Source organism: Scyliorhinus torazame, chromosome 24 (assembly GCF_047496885.1).
Source record: "Scyliorhinus torazame isolate Kashiwa2021f chromosome 24, sScyTor2.1, whole genome shotgun sequence".
NCBI classification, from domain to species: Eukaryota; Metazoa; Chordata; class Chondrichthyes; order Carcharhiniformes; family Scyliorhinidae; genus Scyliorhinus; species Scyliorhinus torazame.
In genome coordinates this window covers 37122392-37141027 of record NC_092730.1, presented here as the reverse complement: position 1 = coordinate 37141027, position 18636 = coordinate 37122392, and the positions used below count along the sequence as shown (strand labels likewise).

Here is an 18636-nt window from a genome sequence, read left to right as displayed (position 1 = left end):
CAACTTAACAACTTTATTTTACCTGCCTGTATCCTTTCAGTATCTGGTGCGACCGCATTTGGAGTATTGCGTGCAATTCTGGTCGCCGCATTATAGAAAGGATGTGGAAGCATTGGAAAGGGTGCAGAGGAGATTCACCAGAATGTTGCCTGGTATGGAGGGAAGATCTTAAGAGGAAAGGCTGAGGGACTTGAGGCTGTTTACGTTAGAGAGAAGAAGATTAAGAGGTGACTTAACTGAGACATACAGTAGGGCAGCACGGTGGCGCAGTGTGTTAGCCCTGCTGCCTCACGGCGCTGAGGTCCCAGGTTCAATTCTGGGTCACTGTCCATGTGGAGTTTGCACATTCACCCCATGTTTGCGTGGGTTTCGCCCCCACAACCCAAAGATGTGCAAGTTAGGTGGATTGGCCCCACCAAATTGCCCCTTAATCAGAAAAGTGAATAGGGTACACTACAAAAAAAAAATTTTTTTTTAAAATAAATTGAGGATGGTCAGAGGATTGGATAGGGTGGACAGTGAGAGCCTTTTTCCTTGGATGGTGATGTCTCGCACGAGGGGACATAGATTTAAATTGAGGGGAGCTAGATATAGGACAGATGTCAGAGGTAGATTCTTTACTCAGAGAATAGTAAGGGCGTGGAATGCCCTGCCTGCAACAGTAGTGGACTCGCCAACACCAAGGGCATTCAAATGGTCATTGGATAGACATATGGACGATAAGGGAATAGTGTAGATGGGCTTTAGAGTGCTTTCACAGGTCGGCACAACATCGAGGGCCGAAGGGCCTGTACTGCGCTGTAATGTTCTATGTTCATGTCTCCTTTTTGCTCTCCTCATTTCCGTTTTAAGTCCCCTCTTGCACATTCTGTACACCTCTAGCACTTCTGCTGTTTTGAGCCCTTGATATCTGCCACAAGCCTCCCCTTTTCTACTTATCCAACGCTGTATATCCCTCAATATATATGGTTGACTGGATTTGTTGGTCTCACCCTTTTCTTGATTGGAACATGTTGGCCGTGTACTCTCCCTATTTCCTTGCTGAATGTGTCCCACTGTTCTGTCACAGATTTACTGAAAGGTGTCTGCTCCCGATCCACTCTGGCCAAATCATATCTGTTCTTATTAAAATCAGCCTTCCTCCATTTGTGAACTTTGATCTCAGGTCCATCCATCTCCTTTTCCAGAACTATCTTGAATCTAATGAAGTTAAGATCACTGTCTGCAAAATGCTCCCCCAACGATACTTCAACCACTTGTCCAGCTTCGTTACTGAAAGTGAAGCCCAAGACCGCTCCTCTCTTGTCTGTCCTTCTACGTACTGGCTTAAAAAGTTCTCATGGATGCATTTTAAGAATTACGCTCCCTCTAAACCGTTCACACTATGACTACCCCAGTTCATATTGAGGAAGTTGAGATCCCCCACTGTTCCCACTATCACAACCCTATTACTGTTCCACTTCTCTGAAATTTGCCTCCATATTCACTCTTCTATTTCTCTCGGATGGTTAGGGGGCCAATGGAACACGCCAGCAATGTGATTGCTCCTTTTTGGTTTTTAAGTTCTACCCATTTGGCTTCAGTATAGTTCTAATATCTGGGCCCCGCAAGGCTACCTACTTAGCCCCTTACTATCCTTGCTGTGCACACATGACTGCGTGGCCAAATTTGGTACCAACCCCATCCACAGGTTTGCTGACAATACGATCATAGTGGGCCGGATCGCGAATAATGACAAGTCAGAATACAGGATGGAGATCGAGAACCTAGTGGAGTGGTGTAGCGACAACAACCTCTCCCTCAATGCCAGCAAATCTAAAGAGCCGGTCATTGACTTCAGAAAGCTAAGAACTGGACACACCACTGTCAGCATCTATGAGGCCGAGGTGGAGATGGTTAGCAGTTTCAAATTCCTAGTGGTTCACATCTCCAAAAATCTGTCCTGGTCCACCCACGTCGACGCTACCACCAAGAAATCTCAACAGGGCCTTTACTTCCTCAGCAAACTAAGGAAATTCGGCATGTCCACATTAACTCTTCCCAACTTTTACAGATGCACCATAGAAAGCATCCTAGCTGCTGCATCACGGCCTGGTATGGCAACCGCTCGGCCCAAAACCGCAAGATACTTCAGAGAGTCGTGAACACAGCCCAGTCCATCACACGAACCTGCCTCCCATCCATTGACTCCATCTACACCTCCCGCTGCCTGGGAAAAGCGGCAAGCACAATCAAAGACCCCTCCCACCCGGCTTACTCACTCTTCCAACTTCTTCCATCGGGCAGGAGATACAAAAGTCTGGGAACACGCACAAACAAACTCAAACAGCTTCTTCCCCACTGTTACCAGACTCCTAAACGACCCTCTTATGGACTGACCTCATTAATACTACACCCCTGTATGCTTCACCCGATGCCGGTGTCTATGTAGTTACATTGTGTACCTTGTGTTGCCCGATTATGTATTTTCTTTTATTTCCTTTTCTTTTCATGTACTTGATGATCTGTTGAGCTGCTCGCAGAAAAATATTTTTCACTGTACCTCGGTCCACGTGACAATGAACAAAATCCAATCCAGTTGAAGAGCTTTCTAAGATGTCATCTCTCCTTACTGCTGTAATTCATTCTCTGATCAAAATTGTGACACTCCCTCCTCTTTTACCTCCTGCCCTATCTCTCCTGGAGATCCTGTATCCTGGAATATTGAGATCCCAATCCTTCCCCTCTCCCAAGCGTGATTCAGTGACAGCAAATACATCATAACCCCATGTTCTCACTTCATCTGCCTTGTTCGTCAGACTCGCAATCTCGCTGTGATATAGAACGTATACTTACTGTTTACTGCTAAGTTAGTGGTGTGTGTGAGTTTTATCCTCAATGTCCCTGTGATATATAATGCATATTTTACTGCTTCGTGCTCAGTTACTGGTGTGTCAGAGTGAGAGAATGTGAGTGTGTGTGCGTGTGTTTTATTTTCAATGTCACTCTATGATATATAACACGTATTTTACTGCTTACTGATCAGTTATTGATGAGTGAGTGTGTGTTTGTGGGTGTGAGAGAGTGTGAGTGACCGCATTAATGTGTGCGAAAGTGTGTATTACCCTCACTGTCTCTCTTTGATACAGAACACATATTTTACTGCTTGCTGCGCAGGTACTGGTGTGAGTGTGCGTGAGAGAATGTGTGTGAGAGAGAGGGCATGTGTGAGAGAGCGAGCACGTGCGTGTGAGAAAGCGAGCGTGCGTGTGAGAGCGTGCACGCGTGAGAGGGAGCGCGCGTGTGAGAGGCAGCGCGCGTGCGTGAGGCAGCGCGCGTGCGTGAGGCAGCGCGGGTGCGAGAGGGAGCGCGTGTGTGAGAGAGCGCGTGTGTGTGAGGCATGTGTGTGAGCATGTGTGTGTGAGCATCTGTGTGTGTGAGCATGTTTGCATTTTACCCTCTTTATCTCTCTTTGATATATTACACATATTTTACTGTTCATGCCCAGTTACTGGTGTGTGTGAGAGAGAGAGTGCGAGCGTGTGTTTTCCCATCATTGTCTCTCTATGATAGATGATGCATTTTTTACTCAGGAACTGTTGTGTCAGAGAGTGTGAGTGTCAGAAAGTGTGTGAATATGAAAGAGTGCGAGTGTGTGAGGGAGCGTGTGCAAGTGAGTGTGTCAGTCTGTGTCAGGGAGAATGAGAGAAATAGTCTGCAGGAGTGTGAGTGTGTGCGGAGAGAGTGTGTGTTTTACCTTCATTGTCTCTCTGTGATATATAACATATTTTACTGCTCAGTCACTGGTGTGTGAGTGTGTTTTATCCTCACTGTCTGTCTATCAGAAATAACATATTTCACTGCTTACTGCTCAGTAACTGGTGTGTGTGTGAGAGATTGTGGGGAGAGCGCGTGTGAGCATGTGTTGTACCCTCACTGTCCCTCTGTGAAATCAGCAAGAAGTCTTGCTGGAGAGGGATAGGGCCATACGGCAGGGCAAGGTTTATAATTGGGGGAGGGGGGAACTTCCGGTTGCGGCTATGCGGAGCTAAGTCGCACATTCGGCGGTTCCCGCAAAAACAGACTTTTGGGCTCTTTTCAGGGCCCCTAACGGCACTTTTTCGACGTTTCCCGGTGTGGGAAGGAGTCTACAACAGCTCCCCGTCAGTATATGGCTTCAACTAGGAGCGGGGCAAAAAAAAAGGTGGTGGTGGACCCGACGAAGGTGTGAGGGAAGAAGGACAAAATGGCGGCGGGCAGAGACCAGGCAGCGTGGATGCAGTGGGCGGAAGAGCAGCAGGAGGGTATCCAGCGCTGCTTCAGAGAGATTAAAACGGACCTGCTAGAGCCGATGAAGGCGTCGATTGATAAGCTGCTGGAGACACAGACGGCCCAGAGAGTGGCGATCCGCGAGGCTCGACAAAAGATCTCTGACAATGAGGACGAGATCTCAGGCCTGCCGGTAAAGGTGGAGGCGCACGAGGCGCTCCACAAGAAATGGCAGGAGCGGTTCGAGGAGATGGAGAATCGGTCGAGGCGGAAGAATCTGCGGATTCTGGGCCTCCCGGAGGGGCTGGAGGGGCCGGACGTGGGGGCCTATGTGGTCACCATGTTGAACTCACTGATGGGAGCGGCGTCCTTCTAGGAGCCCCTGGAGCTGGAAGGGGCCCATCGAGTGCTGGCGAGGAGGCCCAAGGCTAACGAGCCTCCGCGGGCGGTGCTGGTGAGGTTCCATCGGTTCGTCGATCGGGAGTGTGTGTTCAGGTGGGCCAAGAAGGAGAGGAGCAGCAGGTGGGAGAACGGGGAGGTTCAGATATATCAGGACTGGAGTGCGGAGGTGGCGAAGAGGAGGGCCGGGTACAATCGAGCGAAGGCGGTGCTGCACTGGAAGGGGGTGAAGTTTGGCATGTTGCAGCCGGCGTGACTGTGGGTTTCCGACAAGGACCGGCACCATTATTTTGAGTCTCCGGAGGAGGTGTGGGCCTTTGTTCAGGCCGAGAAGTTGGACACAGATTGAGGGTCGGGACGGGCGATTGGGGACTATGGTTGATATGCTATGTTTATTTTTGTTTCGAGGGGGGGACTTTTGTATTGCTCCGGGTTTCTTTTTCTTTGTGTTTTTTCTCTTTTGGGTCGGAGAAGGTAGCTGGGGCGGCTTGATCACTGTTTTGGTTGGGTTGGTCGGGGGGGCTCTTGAAGGTGAGATGGGGCCCCGCGGGGGAGGGGGAGGCCCGAGTCAGGGGTGAGGGGACAGGGCCTGTAAAAAGGAGCTGCGTCAGAGGTGGCGGGGCCTGGTAGGTGGAAAGCGCGGGCTTTATCCCCCGCTGAAGACTGGAGGGGGCGGGGCCGGGGCGGGGAAGCGAGGGTCGTTTCCCGCGCTTAGAACAGAAGGGGGAGGGGGAGAGCCTATGGATGGGGACGGGAGAGGAGGGTGTGCCACACAATGGGAGGAGTCGAAGGAGAGGCGGGAGTGGCCGGGGTCAGCAGGAGTCAGCTGACTTGCGGAAGGGCAATGGGGGGAGTAAATCAGCTAGGATGGGTCCTAACCGGGGGAGGGGGGTTGGGTGGGGGGGGGGGGAAATCGAGTTGCTGCTGCTATGGTCAAGGAGGAGCTGGAGCGAGTGAGGGGGGGTCGAGACGGGGGTATGCCGCTGTGGGGAACGGGCCGGGTGTGGGGTGCGGGCGAGTGGCTGGCCGAGGAGGGGTCATGGCTAGTCGGCGGGAGAGGGGGGCGGGTAGCCCCCTGATCCGGCTGATAGCCTGGAATGTAAGGAGACTGAATGGGCCGATTAAGCGGGCCCGCGTGTTCGCTCACCTGAAGGGGCTCAAGGCGGATGTGGTTATGCTTCAGGAGACACACCTGAAGGTGGCAGACCAAGTAAGATTGAGGAAAGGGTGGGTAGGTCAGGTGTTTCACTCGGGGCTGGATGCCAAAAATCGAGGGGTGGCGATCTTGGTGGGAAAGAAGGTGTCGTTTGAGACGTCGAGCATTGTGGCAGATAATAGCGGCAGGTACATAATGGTAAGTGGTAAGTTGCAGGGAGAGAGGGTGGTACTGGTCAATGTGTATGCCCCAAAATGGGACAATGCGGGTTTTATGTGGCGTATGTTGGGTCGGATCCCAGACTTGGAAGTGGGGGGCCTGATAATGGGGGGAGACTTTAACACGGTGCTGGACCCGGCACTGGATCGCTCTAGGTCTAGGACGGGTAGGAAGCCGGCGGTGGCTAGAGTGCTGAGGGGGGTTTATGGACCAGATGGGAGGGGTGGACCCTTGGGGATTTGCAAGGCCGGGGGCTAGGGAATTTTCATTCTTCTCACATGTCCATAAGGCTTATTCCCGAATCGACTTTTTCACCTTGAGTACGGCGTTGATAGCGAGAGTAGAGGATACTCAGTATTCGGCAATAGCCATTTCGGACCACGCCCCGAATTGGGTGGACTTGGAGATAGGGGAGTAGAGGGACCAGCGCCCGCTGTGGCGCTTGGAGGTGGGGCTGTTGGCGGACGAGGAGGTGAGCGAGTGGGTCCGAGGAAGTATAGAGAGGTACGTGGAGACCAACGCCAACGGGGAGGTCTGAGTGGGGATGGTATGGGAGGCACTGAAGGTGGTGGTGAGGGGCGAGCTGATCTCCATTAGGGCCCACAAGGAGCGGAGGGAGTGGGGGGGGAGAGGCTGGTGGGGGAGATGGTGAGGGTAGACAGGAGGTATGCGGAGGAGACCGAGGAAGGATTGTTGAGGAAGAGACGTAGCCTCCAGGCCGAATTCGACCTGGTGACCACCAGGAAGGTGGAGGTGCAGTGGAGGAAGGCCCAGGGGGCGATTTAAGAGTACGGGGAAAAGGCAAGCCGGGTGCTGACGCATCAGCTTCAGAAGCGGGACGCAGCTAAGTTAAGGACGGGGGGGGGCGGAGTGGAGCTGGCTTCAATGGGGTCTTCAGGGACTTCGACGAGGAATTGTACTGATCCGAGCCCCCACGGGAGGAGGGAGGGATGGGCCGCTTCCTGGACCAATTGAGGTTTCCAAAGGTGGAAGAGGGACTGGTGGCGGGATTGGGGGCCCCGATTGGGCTGGAGGAGCTGATCAAAGGGATAGGAAGCATGCAGGCGGGGTAGGCACCGGGGCCGGACGGTTTCCCGGTCGAATTCTATAAAGGTTATATGGACCTGTTGGGCCCGCTGTTAGTTAGGACCTTCAATGAGGCAAGGGAGGGGGGGTGCTTTTCCCCCGACGATGTCCCGGGCACTGATCTCCTTGATCCTGAAGCGGGACAAGGATCCCCTGCAGTGTGGGTCTTACAGACCGATTTCCTTGTTAAATGTAGATGCCAAGGTGCTGGCGAAGGTCTTAGCCTTGAGGATTGAGGATTGTGTGCCGCAGATCATCCATGAAGACCAGACGGGGTTTGTGAAGGGGAGGCAGTTGAACGCGAATGTGCGGAGGCTTTTGAACGTTATCATGATGCCGGCGAGGGAGTGGGAGACGGAGATAGTGGTAGCGATGGACGCTGAGAAAGCCTTCGATAGGGTAGAGTGGGGGTATCTGTGGGAGGTGCTGAAGAGGTTCAGGTTTGGGGAGGGGTTTGTCAGGTGGGTTAGGCTGTTGTATGAGGTCCCGATGGTGAGTGTGGCCACAAACAGGAAGAGGTCCGAGTACTTTCGGTTGCACCGAGGGACGAGACAGGGGTGTCCCCTATCCCCCCTGCTCTTCGCACTGGCGATTGAACACCTGGCTTTGGCACTGAGGGAGTCAAGGAACTGGAGGGGGTTGGTGCGGGGTGGGGAGGAGCATAGGGTGTCACTTTATGCGGACGACCTGCTGCTGTCTGTGGTGGACCCGGTGGGAGGAATGCCGGAGGTAATGAGAATTCTTAGGGAATTCAGGGACTTTTCGGGGTACAACCTCAACATGGGGAAGAGCAAGCTGTTCGTAGTTCACCCATGGGACCAGGAGATGGGGATTGGCGAGCTCCCACTAAAAAAAGCAGAGAGGAGCTTCAGGTATCTGGGAGTCCAGGTGGCCAGGAGCTGGGGGGGCCCTGCATAGGCTTAACTTTACAAGGCTGGTGGAGCAAATGGAGGAGTTCAAGAGGTGGGACGCGTTGCCGCTGTCCTTGGCGGGTATGGTGCAGTCAATCAAAATGACGGTGCGCCCAAGGTTTTTGTTCCTGTTCCAGTGCTTCAGTGTTTATCCCGAAGGCTTTTTTCAGGCGGGTTAACAGGAGTATAATGGGGTTTGTGTGGGCGCGACGGAATCCGAGGGTGAAAAGGGTGTTCCTGGAGCGGAGTAGAGATAGGGGAGGACTGGCGCTGCCCAACCTCTGTGGATACTTTTGGGCCGCCAATGCGACGATGGTGTGCAAGTGGGTGATGGAGGGGGAGGGGACCGCATGGAAGAGGCTGGAGATGGCATCTTGTGTGGGTACAAGTCTGGGGACGATGGCAACGGCGCCGCTGCCGCTACCTCCAAGGAGGTCTCCCACGAGCCCGGTGGTGGTGACTGCCCTCAAAATTTGGGGGCAGTGGAGGTGGCACAGGGGGGGGGGGGAAGTGGCGGCCTCGGTGGGGAACCCATTATGGGGGAACCACCGGTTCGCCCCAGGAAGAACAGGTGGGAGGGTTTGCGGGGTGGCACAGGGCAGGGATACGAAAGTTGGGGGACCTGTTTGTGGACGGGAAGTTCGCGAGCCTGGGTGAGCAGGAGGAGAAGTACGGGCTCTCCCCAGGGAACACCTTCAGGTACTTACAGGTAAGGGTGTTTACCAGACGGCAGGTGACGGAATTCCCACGGCTACGGCCACACACAGTATAGGACAGGGTGCTCTCGGGGGGGGGGGGGGGGGGGGGAGATCTCGGAAACTTACCAGGTGATGCAGGAGGAGGAGAAGACCTCGGTGGTGGAGGTAAAGGGTAAGTGGGAAGAGGATTTGGGAGAGGAAATTGAGGAAGGGACAAGGGCAGACGCCCTGGCGAGGGTGAACTGTTCCTCATCGTGCGCGATGCTCAGCCTCATACAGTTTAAGGTGCTGCACAGGGCACACACACCGGGACAAGGATGAGTCGGTTTTTTGGGGGTGAGGACAGGTGTGTTAGGTGCTCAGGGAGCCCAGCAAACCACACCCATATGTTCTGGGCATGCCCAGTGCTGGAGGAATTTTGGAAGGGCGTAGCGAGGATGGTGTCGAGAGTGGTAGGATCCAGGGTCAAGCCGGGCTGGGGGCTCGCAATATTTGGGGTGGTAGAGGATCCGGGAGTGCAGGAGGAGAAAGAGGCCGGAATTCTGGCCTTTGCGTCCCTGGTAGCCCGGCGGAGGATTCTTCTTCAGTGGAAGGATGTGAGGCTGCCACGCGTGGAATCCTGGATCGACGATATGGCGGGGTTTATTAAGTTGGAGAGGATGAAATTCGCCTTGAGAGTGTCGGTACAAGGGTACTTTAGGTGGCGGCAACCGTTCTTAGACTTCCTGGCAGAGCGGGAGACATTGGTCAATGGCAGCAGCAACTCGCGGGGGGCACTTTATTTTTTTGTTTTTGTTATTTACACTGGAGGGTCTGAGGGGTTGTATATACTTGTTGTATTAAGTCGGGGTGTTAATGTTAATTTATTATTTATGTACAGGGGGGAGGGGGATATGGAGGGTTGTTTTTCTGGACTGTGTTTTGTACTTAACCCTGGTGGGTTTCTTTTTCATTTTGTTGTTGATATTTTATGAAAACCTTTAATAAAAATTTTAAAAAGTAAAATAAAATAATTGTGGGAGGGTTAATGATGATGCGATTAGGCAAGAATTAGGAAGCATAAGATGGGAACAGAAACTGTCAGGGAAAAGCACAAATGAAAAGTGGAGCTTGGTCAAGGAACAAATACTGCGTGTCCTTGATAGGTATGTCCCTGTCTGGCAGGGAGCAAATGGCCGTGTGAGGGGACCATGGTTCACAAAAGAGGTTGAATGTCTTGTCAAGAGGAAAAAGGAAGCTTATGTAAGGATGAGAAAACAAGGTTCAGGAGGGTCGCTTGAGGGTTAGAAGGTAGCAAGGAATGAGCTTAAAAAAGGACTTAGGACAGCTAGGAGGGGGCATGAGAAGTCCTTGGCGGGTCGAATCAAGGAAAAGCAAAAGGCTTTTTACTCTTATGTGAGAAATAAAAGAATGACCAGGGTGAGGTTAGGGCCGGTCAAGGACAGTAGTGGCAACTTCTGTGTGGCATCGGGATAGGAGAGGCGTTGAATGAATACTTTTCTTCAGTATTCACCGAAGAGAGGGGCTATGCTATTTGTGATTTTAATAAATGACTTGGAGGAGGGGGCTGAAGGGTGGGTCAGTAAATTTGCTGATGACACCAAGATTGGTGGAGCAGTGGATGAGGTGGAGGGCTGTTGTAGGCTGCAAAGAGACATTGATAAGATGCAGAGCTGGGCCGAAAAATGGCAGATGGAGTTTAACCCCTGCTAAGTGCGAGGTGATTCATTTTGGTCAGACAAATTTGAATGCGGATTACAGGGTCAACGGCAGGGTTCTGAGGAATGTGAAGGAACAGAGAGATCTTGGGGTTCATGTCCACAGATCTCTGAAGGTTGCCACTCAAGTGGACAGAGCCGTGAAGAAGATCTATAGCGTGTTAGTGTTTATTAACAGGGGGCTTGAGTTTAAGAGCCGTTGGGTTATGCTGCAACTGTACAGGACCCTGATGAGACCACATTTGGAGTATTGTGTGCAGTTCTGGGCACCTCATTATAGGAAGGATGTGGAAGTATTGGAAAGGGTGCAGAGGAGGTTTACCAGGATACTGCCTGGATTGGAGGGTAGGTTTATGAGGAAACGTTGATGGATCTAGAGCTTTTCTCATAGGAGCGAAGGAGGGTGAGAGGCGACTTAATCGAGGTTGAAAGATGATGAGGGGGATAGATAGAGTGGACGTTCAGAGACTATTTCCTCGGGAGGATGTAGCTGTTACAAGGGGGCATAACTATAAGGTTCGGGGTGGGAGATATAGGAGGGATATCCGAGGTAGGTTCTTTACACAGAGAGTGGTTAGAGTGTGGAATGGACTGCCTGCTGTGATAGTGGAGTCGGACATTTAGGAACTTTCAAGCGGTTATTGGACAGGCACATGGAGCACACCAGAATGACAGGGAGTGGGATAGCTTGATCTTGGTTTCGGACAAAGCCCGGCACAACATCGAGGGCCGAAGGGCCTGTTCTGTGCTGTACTGTTCTATGTTCTAACAACACCAGGTTCAAGTCCCACAGGTGGTGCTTCGAAACAAACCTTTTGGACTTTAACCTGGTGTTGTAAGACTTCATCCTGTGCTCACCCTAGTCCAATGGTGGCATCTCCACATCATCTCTGTGATATATAACACATTTTACTGCTCAGTAACAGGTGTTGGAGAGTGTGTGAGTGTGTGTTTTATCCTCACTGTATGTCTATTATATACAACATATTTTGCTGCTCACTGCTCAGTTACTGGAGTGTGTGAGTATGTGAGAGTGGCGAGAGTGTGTTTTACCCTCACTGTCCCCCTGAGACATACAATGCATATTTAACTGCTTACTGCTCAGTGACTGGCGTGTGTGAGAGAGCATGAGTGTGTGTGAGAGATAGTGCCTGTATGAGTGTGAAGGTGTGATTTGCCCTCATTGTTTCTCTGTGATATATGATGCTTACTGGTGTGTGTGAGTGAGAGAGTGTGTGAGATCTCTCAGTGATGTCTAACACATTGTAATATTTTGTTACCGGTGTGTGTGTGAGCGAGAGACTGTGAGCAGAAGTGTGTGTGTGGATATCACTTTTCTCCTCACTGTCTCTGTGATATATAATGCATATATTAGTGTCTGCTGCTCAGTCACTGATATGTTTCAGACTGGGTGTGCGTGAGAGAGAGCGGGTGTGCATGAGAGAGAGAGCGGGTGTGCATGAGAGAGAGAGCGGGTGTGCATGAGAGAGAGAGCGGGTGTGCATGAGAGAGAGAGCGGGTGTGCATGAGAGAGAGAGCGGGTGTGCATGAGAGAGAGAGCGGGTGTGCGTGAGAGAGAGCGGGTGTGCGTGAGAGAGAGCGGGTGTGCGTGAGAGAGAGCGGGTGTGCGTGAGAGAGAGCGGGTGTGCGTGAGAGAGAGCGGGTGTGCGTGAGAGAGAGCGGGTGTGCGTGAGAGAGAGCGGGTGTGCGTGAGAGAGAGCGGGTGTGCGTGAGAGAGAGCGGGTGTGCGTGAGAGAGAGCGGGTGTGCGTGAGAGAGAGCGGGTGTGCGTGAGAGAGAGCGGGTGTGCGTGAGAGAGAGCGGGTGTGCGTGAGAGAGAGCGGGTGTGCGTGAGAGAGAGCGGGTGTGCGTGAGAGAGAGCGGGTGTGCGTGAGAGAGAGCGGGTGTGCGTGAGAGAGAGCGGGTGTGCGTGAGAGAGAGCGGGTGTGCGTGAGAGAGAGCGGGTGTGCGTGAGAGAGAGCGGGTGTGCGTGAGAGAGAGCGGGTGTGCGTGAGAGAGAGCGGGTGTGCGTGAGAGAGAGCGGGTATGCGAGCGAGTGAGTCTAGGTGTATTTAACCCTCATTGGCTCTCTTTGATATATAACACATATTTTGCTGTTGCTGCTCAGTTACTGGGGTGTGTGGTGAGTGTGTGAGAGAGAGAGTGAGAATGTGTTTGACCATCACTGTCTCTGTGATATATGATGCATATTTTACTGCTCACTGCTCAGTTACTGTTGTGAGAGTGTGTGAATATGAGAGTATGTGAATATGAGAGTGTGTGAGAGAATGTGTCACTGTGTGTTTGGGAGTGTCTGAGTGGGAGAAATAGTCTGTGTGAGTGTGTGTGTGTTTTACCTTCATTGTCTCGGTGATAAAAAACACATATTTTACTGCTCAGTTACTGGTGTGCGAATGTGTGTTTTACCCCCACTGACCCTCTGCGATATAAAACGCATATTTAACTGCTTACTGCTCAGTGACTGGTGTGTATGTGTGTGTGAGAGAGAGTCTGCGAAAGAAGCAGCAAGAGTGAGAGAGAGCGAGCGTGAGTGTGTGGGAGAGTTAGTGTTTGCAAGAGAAATAGAGTGTGAGTGTGTGTTTTACCCGCATTGTCTCGCCGCGATATATAATGCATATTTTTCCGCTCAGTTACTGGTGTGAGTGTGTGAATGAGATAGCGTATGAGTGTGTGAGAGACAGAATGTGTGTGAGAGAAGTAAATATGAGTTATATAGCATAAAGAGTCAGTGAGGGTAAAGACACACTCTCAACACTCACTATCTCTCGCACACACAGACACACACATAGACCTGTAACTGAGCAGGAAGCACAAGAATATTCATTATATATCACAGAGAGACAGTGAGGTTACTACACACACTCATGGATAGATAGTCCCAAAAGACGTGCTGTTAGGTAATTTGGACATTCTGAATTCTCCCTCCGTGTACCCAAACAGGTGCCAGAATGTGGCGACTCGGGCATTTTCACAGGAACTTCATTGCAGTGTTAATGTAAGCCTACTTGTGACAATAAAGATTATTAGAAGATAGAGTCATATTAACCTCAATGTCTCTCTGCGATATATAATGAATATTTTACTGCTTACTGTTCAGTTACTGGTGTGTGGGTGTGTGAGCGAGAGTGTGTGAGTATATTAGTGACTTTTTGTGTGTTTATTCTTACTGTTCAGTTGCTGGCGTGTGAGAGAGAGTGTGTGCGAGTTTTATCCTTAATGTCTCCCCATGATATATATCACATATTTTAATACTTACTGCTCAGTTACTGGTGTGTGAGAGTGAATGGGTGTGTGTGAGAGAGAGTGAGAGAGCGTGAGAGAGAGACAGAGTTGATATTTAATGATTATTGTACCACTGTTGCTGGTGAGTGAGAGTGTGTGAGTGAAAGTGTGAGTTTTATGCTCAGTGTTTCTATGAAATAAAACATATCTTACTGCTCAGTTATTGTTGTGTTAATGTGTTAGACATATTTAACTGCTTACCACCGGTATGTGTGTGAGTGAGAGTGACTGAGTGTGTGTGAAAGAGAGTCTGTGAGTGTGTATGAGAGAGGGAGCATCTGTGTGTGAGAGATAGCGTGTGTGAGACAGTGTGCGAGTGTGTGTTTTTCTGTGATATATAACAAATATTTTACAGCTTACTGCTCAATTAATGTGTGTGTGTGTGTGGGAGAGCATGAGTGCGATAGTGTGTGTGAGATGGAGGGAGTGTGGGTGAGATTTTTATCCTCACTGTCTCTCTATGATATAGACACATATTTTACAGCGTACTGCTCAGTTAATGGTGTGTGTGAGTGCCAGTGTGTGTGTGGGAGACATTGAGTGGAAGTTTTATCCTCACTGCCTCTCTGTGATGTATTACACATATTTTACTGCTTATGGCTCAATTCCTGGTGTGAGAGAGTGTGTGTGAGAGGGTGAGTCTGTGAGTATGTGTGAGGGATGGTGAATGTGTGTGAGAGCAACAGGGTGAAAAGTGGATGTGCTGCTGATGGGCAGCAGGGTGGCACAGTGGTTAGCACTGCTGCCTCACAGCACCAGAGGCTCGGTTCGATTCTGATCTCAGGCGCCTGTCTGTGCGGAGTTTGGGTTTCCTCCGGGTGCTCCAGTTTCCTCCCACAGTCCAAAGATATACAGGTTAGGTGGATTCAATATGCTAAACTGTCCCTTGGTAGGGTTACAAGGAGATGGTGGGAGATTGGTCTTCGGGTAGCATGCTCATTCAAAAGGTCAATGCAGACTCGATGGGTTGAATGGCCTCCTGCTGCACTGTAGGATTTCTATGAGAGAGAGTGTTTTACCCCCCCCACCCCATCTCCTTTGATACACTTCGTCCCGAGTGCTAAATCTATCTGTTTCTTAAAAAGGGCAGCACGGTAGCATTGTGGATAGCACAATTGCTTCACAGCTCCAGAGTCCCAGGTTCGATTCCGGCTTGGGTCAATGTCTGTGCGGAGTCTGCACATCCTCCCCGTATGTGCGTGGGTTTTCTCCGGGTGCTCCGGTTTCCTCCCAAAATCCAAAGATGTGCAGGTTAGGTGGATTGGCCATGATAAATTGCCCTTAGTGTCCAAAATTTCCCTTAGTGTTGGGTGGGGTTACTGGGTTATGGGGATAGGGTGGAGGTGTGGGATTAAGTAGGATGCTCTTTCCAAGAGCTGGTACAGGCTCGATGGGCTGAATGGCCTCCTTCTGCACTGTAAATTCAATGATTAAAAAAAAAAGACCCTCACTGATTCATATCAAATATTTTACTGCTTACAGCACACACACACACTCTCTCCCTCTCACACACACACACTCCAGTCACTGAGCAATTATCAATTAAATATGCAATATATACCACAGAGATACAGCGAGGGTAAAACATGCACTCACTCTCTCACTCACACTCACTCAGTCACACAGCAGTAACTGAGCAGTAAGCTGTAAAATATGTGTTATACGTCATAGAGAGACAGTGAGGGTAAAGCACACACACTCACATATTTTACAGCTTACTGCTCAGTTACTGCTGTGTGACTGAGTGAGAGAGTATGAGTGAGAGAGTGAGTGCATGTTTTACCCTCACTATATCTCTGTGGTATATATTGCATATTTAATTGATTACTGCTCAGTGACTGGTGTGTGTGTGTGTGTGTAGAGAGAGAGAATGTGTGTGTGAGAGAGTGTGAGTGAGTGTGTATTAACCTCACAGTCTCTCTGTGATGTACAATTAATATATTCTTGATTACTGCTCAGTTATTGATTTGTGAGTGTGTGGGAGAGACAGTGCGTGGGTGTGTGTGAGAGTGTATGAGAGACAGAGTGTGAGTGAGTGTGTATAAACCTCTCTGTTTCTGTGTGCGATATATGACTTATTTTACTGCTTAATGCTCAGTTATTGGTGTGTGTGTGTGTTTCACCCTCAGACTCCCTGTGATATTCACTGCATATATAGTGCTTCCTGCTAAGTTACTTGTGAGTGAGCATGTGCATGAGAAAACGTGAGTGTGTGTTTTACCCTCACTGTCTATTTATGATATATGGCATATTTTACTGCTTCTTGCTCAGTTGTTGGTGTCTGAATGTGTGAGTGTGTTTTCCACGGTAGCTGTCTGTCTCTGTTATGGGTCAAGTGTTAGGGGGAAACTTAATTTGACTCACTAACACTCTGTCTCTGTGTTTGCATTTGTAGCTGTCTGTCTCTGTTATGGGATTCTGGGTTTAATCTCTATCTGTAATATTATTTACAGATACACGAGAGGACAGGTAATCTCAGTCTGTCCAGCTCTCAGATGTGCAAGATTTTACTGTGTTTTCTGTACTTGTCAATATCTGTTTTGTGAGTTAAGGGTGAACATTCTGTTCAGTATTCATCCTCCATTATTACTTTTAGTGATAACATTGATATGTTAAATTATCTATTTCCATGTCTGTTTCATGAGAATGACACTGTACCATTATATCTGAGATTGTGTGAGATATTTGGATGGGAATTTTATATTTTGTTTTGGGAGGTGTCTCGGTAGAAGTTTATGATTATTTCTGCACTTTTCAATAAGCTGTACTATCCGACCTTTTACTTGTACCAAAGGTTCACAACTTGTGAGATAAAGGATGGCCTGACAATTTGATAAGTGTCCCTTTGGAGAACAATTTAAATGTATCATTTTTCTGTTAATGCCTTATTCAAGTGCTTTGCTTCTGAAATATTTTAAACTAAGAAAGTTACAAAAAAGTGCCAATGGATGCTTGCACATTGATTGCTGAATCTATAGCCTAATTAATATTATACTGATTACTTTACAGATGAAACGCTGTTGTCAAAAGTTGATCCAACATTCCATGAGAGAGTAGGGGTGAACTGTGGAAAATTATCCCACCTGCCCTCTCGTGTATCTGTAAATAATATTTACATTTTCTCCAGAAGTTCAGATTTACTTGAATTTTTCAATTGGATAATGAGGACTGTTGGATTGGACATGTTCATCTGGGACTTGAGGTCTCTGCGAATCTGACTGCTTCTGCTCTGTGACGGTGGAGCTGATGTTGTGTCTGTGTCTCTGCAATGTTGCATTAATATTGTACTTACAGTCAGTTAGAAGGAGACGGCTGTACATTTATGTTGCTGAGGAATCATCATCATCATCGTGGAACTCATCTTTTCATTTGTTGAACGAGGAAGAAGAAAACAAATTTCATGGAAGTTAGGGTCAGATGAGACCAATGATAGATCAATCGATTCTTTCAACTGATAATCAGTAAAATAAAGAAAATACTCTCCGAATCCTAACCCAGAATCAGACAAATAAGCCAGGCCCAGAAAAAGCTCTCCCCCCCCTTCACTCCAAGTCCCGGAACAAGATCGTGCTCCGCTGCGCCTCTTGCAAACAGCCCCCGATTCTCCCTGAACTCCCCCCGAGTCAGTAATGATCTCTGAGCCTCTTTGCTCACACTCCCAGATGGAGGTGCTGCTGCAACGAGAACGCTGTTTCCTCGCTGACCTGGGTCTGACATTGACATTTCCCTCAGCTTCAACAAAGCGATTCAGTGACCAAATGGAGAGTGTGTGGGGGAGGGGCTGCGCATGCGCTCTAAATATCTGAATGACGACAGGAAAGCGGTTACGCCGGGCATGCGCACATCCCCCAGCTATTACGCGTTGAGAATCAATTCCCCATTTCACTGTCATCGCAAATGGAGCAAAACCTCCTATAGAAACCGTGTTGGGGGGACTGTGTGTGTGGCTGCAAATGGCCCTGCGCCCTCGGGCTCAACCAATCACCTTTGTAGCTGTGTGTTTGTGCCAATGAGAGATTCAATTTGCAGTCATTGCCTGCAGCTTGTTTGTTATTACACTGTCACTCAGCCCCTCAAACTCACACTTTCTGCAAACTACCATTTCACTGACTGACTTCATTTTTCATAGAAGCACAGAATTTATTTTCAAAAATATACTTCATTTATAAAATCCCTTGAAATAAACATGGTCAAACATTTCAAATTGTCATCACAATAACATCGTTTCGTACAATAATATTTACATTTTCTCCAGAGCTCCAGATTCACTTGAATTTCTTCAGTTGGATAATGAGGACATTACACACATTTCAATATTTACATTACAATTCTTCTCAAAATATTTACATCAGTCATGTTCCACCCTGTAAAGCTTCAATAATTTTAAACATTTAGTGTTAATCACACATACGAGGTGGATTTTACACAGTTACCAGCCCCTCTTTAGTGTTACTCACACAGACCCGGGGTTTTACCCGGTTACCAGCCTCTCGGTGTACATTTGCTGCAAGAACTTACACAGTGGCCTTTCCCCATTGAGCCTTGGTGCTGGGTACCCCAAGCTTGAGTGCGTCCCTCAACACGTAGTCCTGGACTTTGGAATGTGCCAGTCTGCAACACTCAGTCGAGGACAATTCTTTACCCTGGAAGATCAACAGGTTACGGGCAGACCAAAGAGAGTCTTTCACCGAGTTTATGATCCTCCAGCAGCAGTTGATGTTTGTCTCAGTGTGTACCTGGGAATAGCCCGTAGAGCACAGAGTCCTGTGTCACAGAGCTGCTCGGGCTGAACCTGGACAAATCCCACTGCATCTCTCAAACAAAGAACAATACAGCACAGGAGCAGGACCTTCGGCCGTCCAAACCTGTACCGGTCATGATACCAAACTTTGCCAAAAC

The 18636-nt window shown here is 49.3% G+C and overlaps 1 protein-coding gene across 4 annotated transcripts in view; it reads right to left on the bottom strand.

The window, feature by feature from the left end:
- The window catches only part of LOC140400009 (histone H2B-like), a 33980-nt gene extending 16477 nt beyond the window's left edge, over positions 1-17503 (bottom strand). For 3 of the 4 annotated variants that reach the window (XR_011937962.1, XR_011937961.1, XM_072489503.1), the window contains exon 1: positions 17030-17429. The gene's annotated coding sequence lies outside the window, so the exon portion shown is untranslated. The other variant, XM_072489502.1, reaches the window with a different exon arrangement.
- Between the last annotated feature and the right edge of the window lie 1133 nt (positions 17504-18636).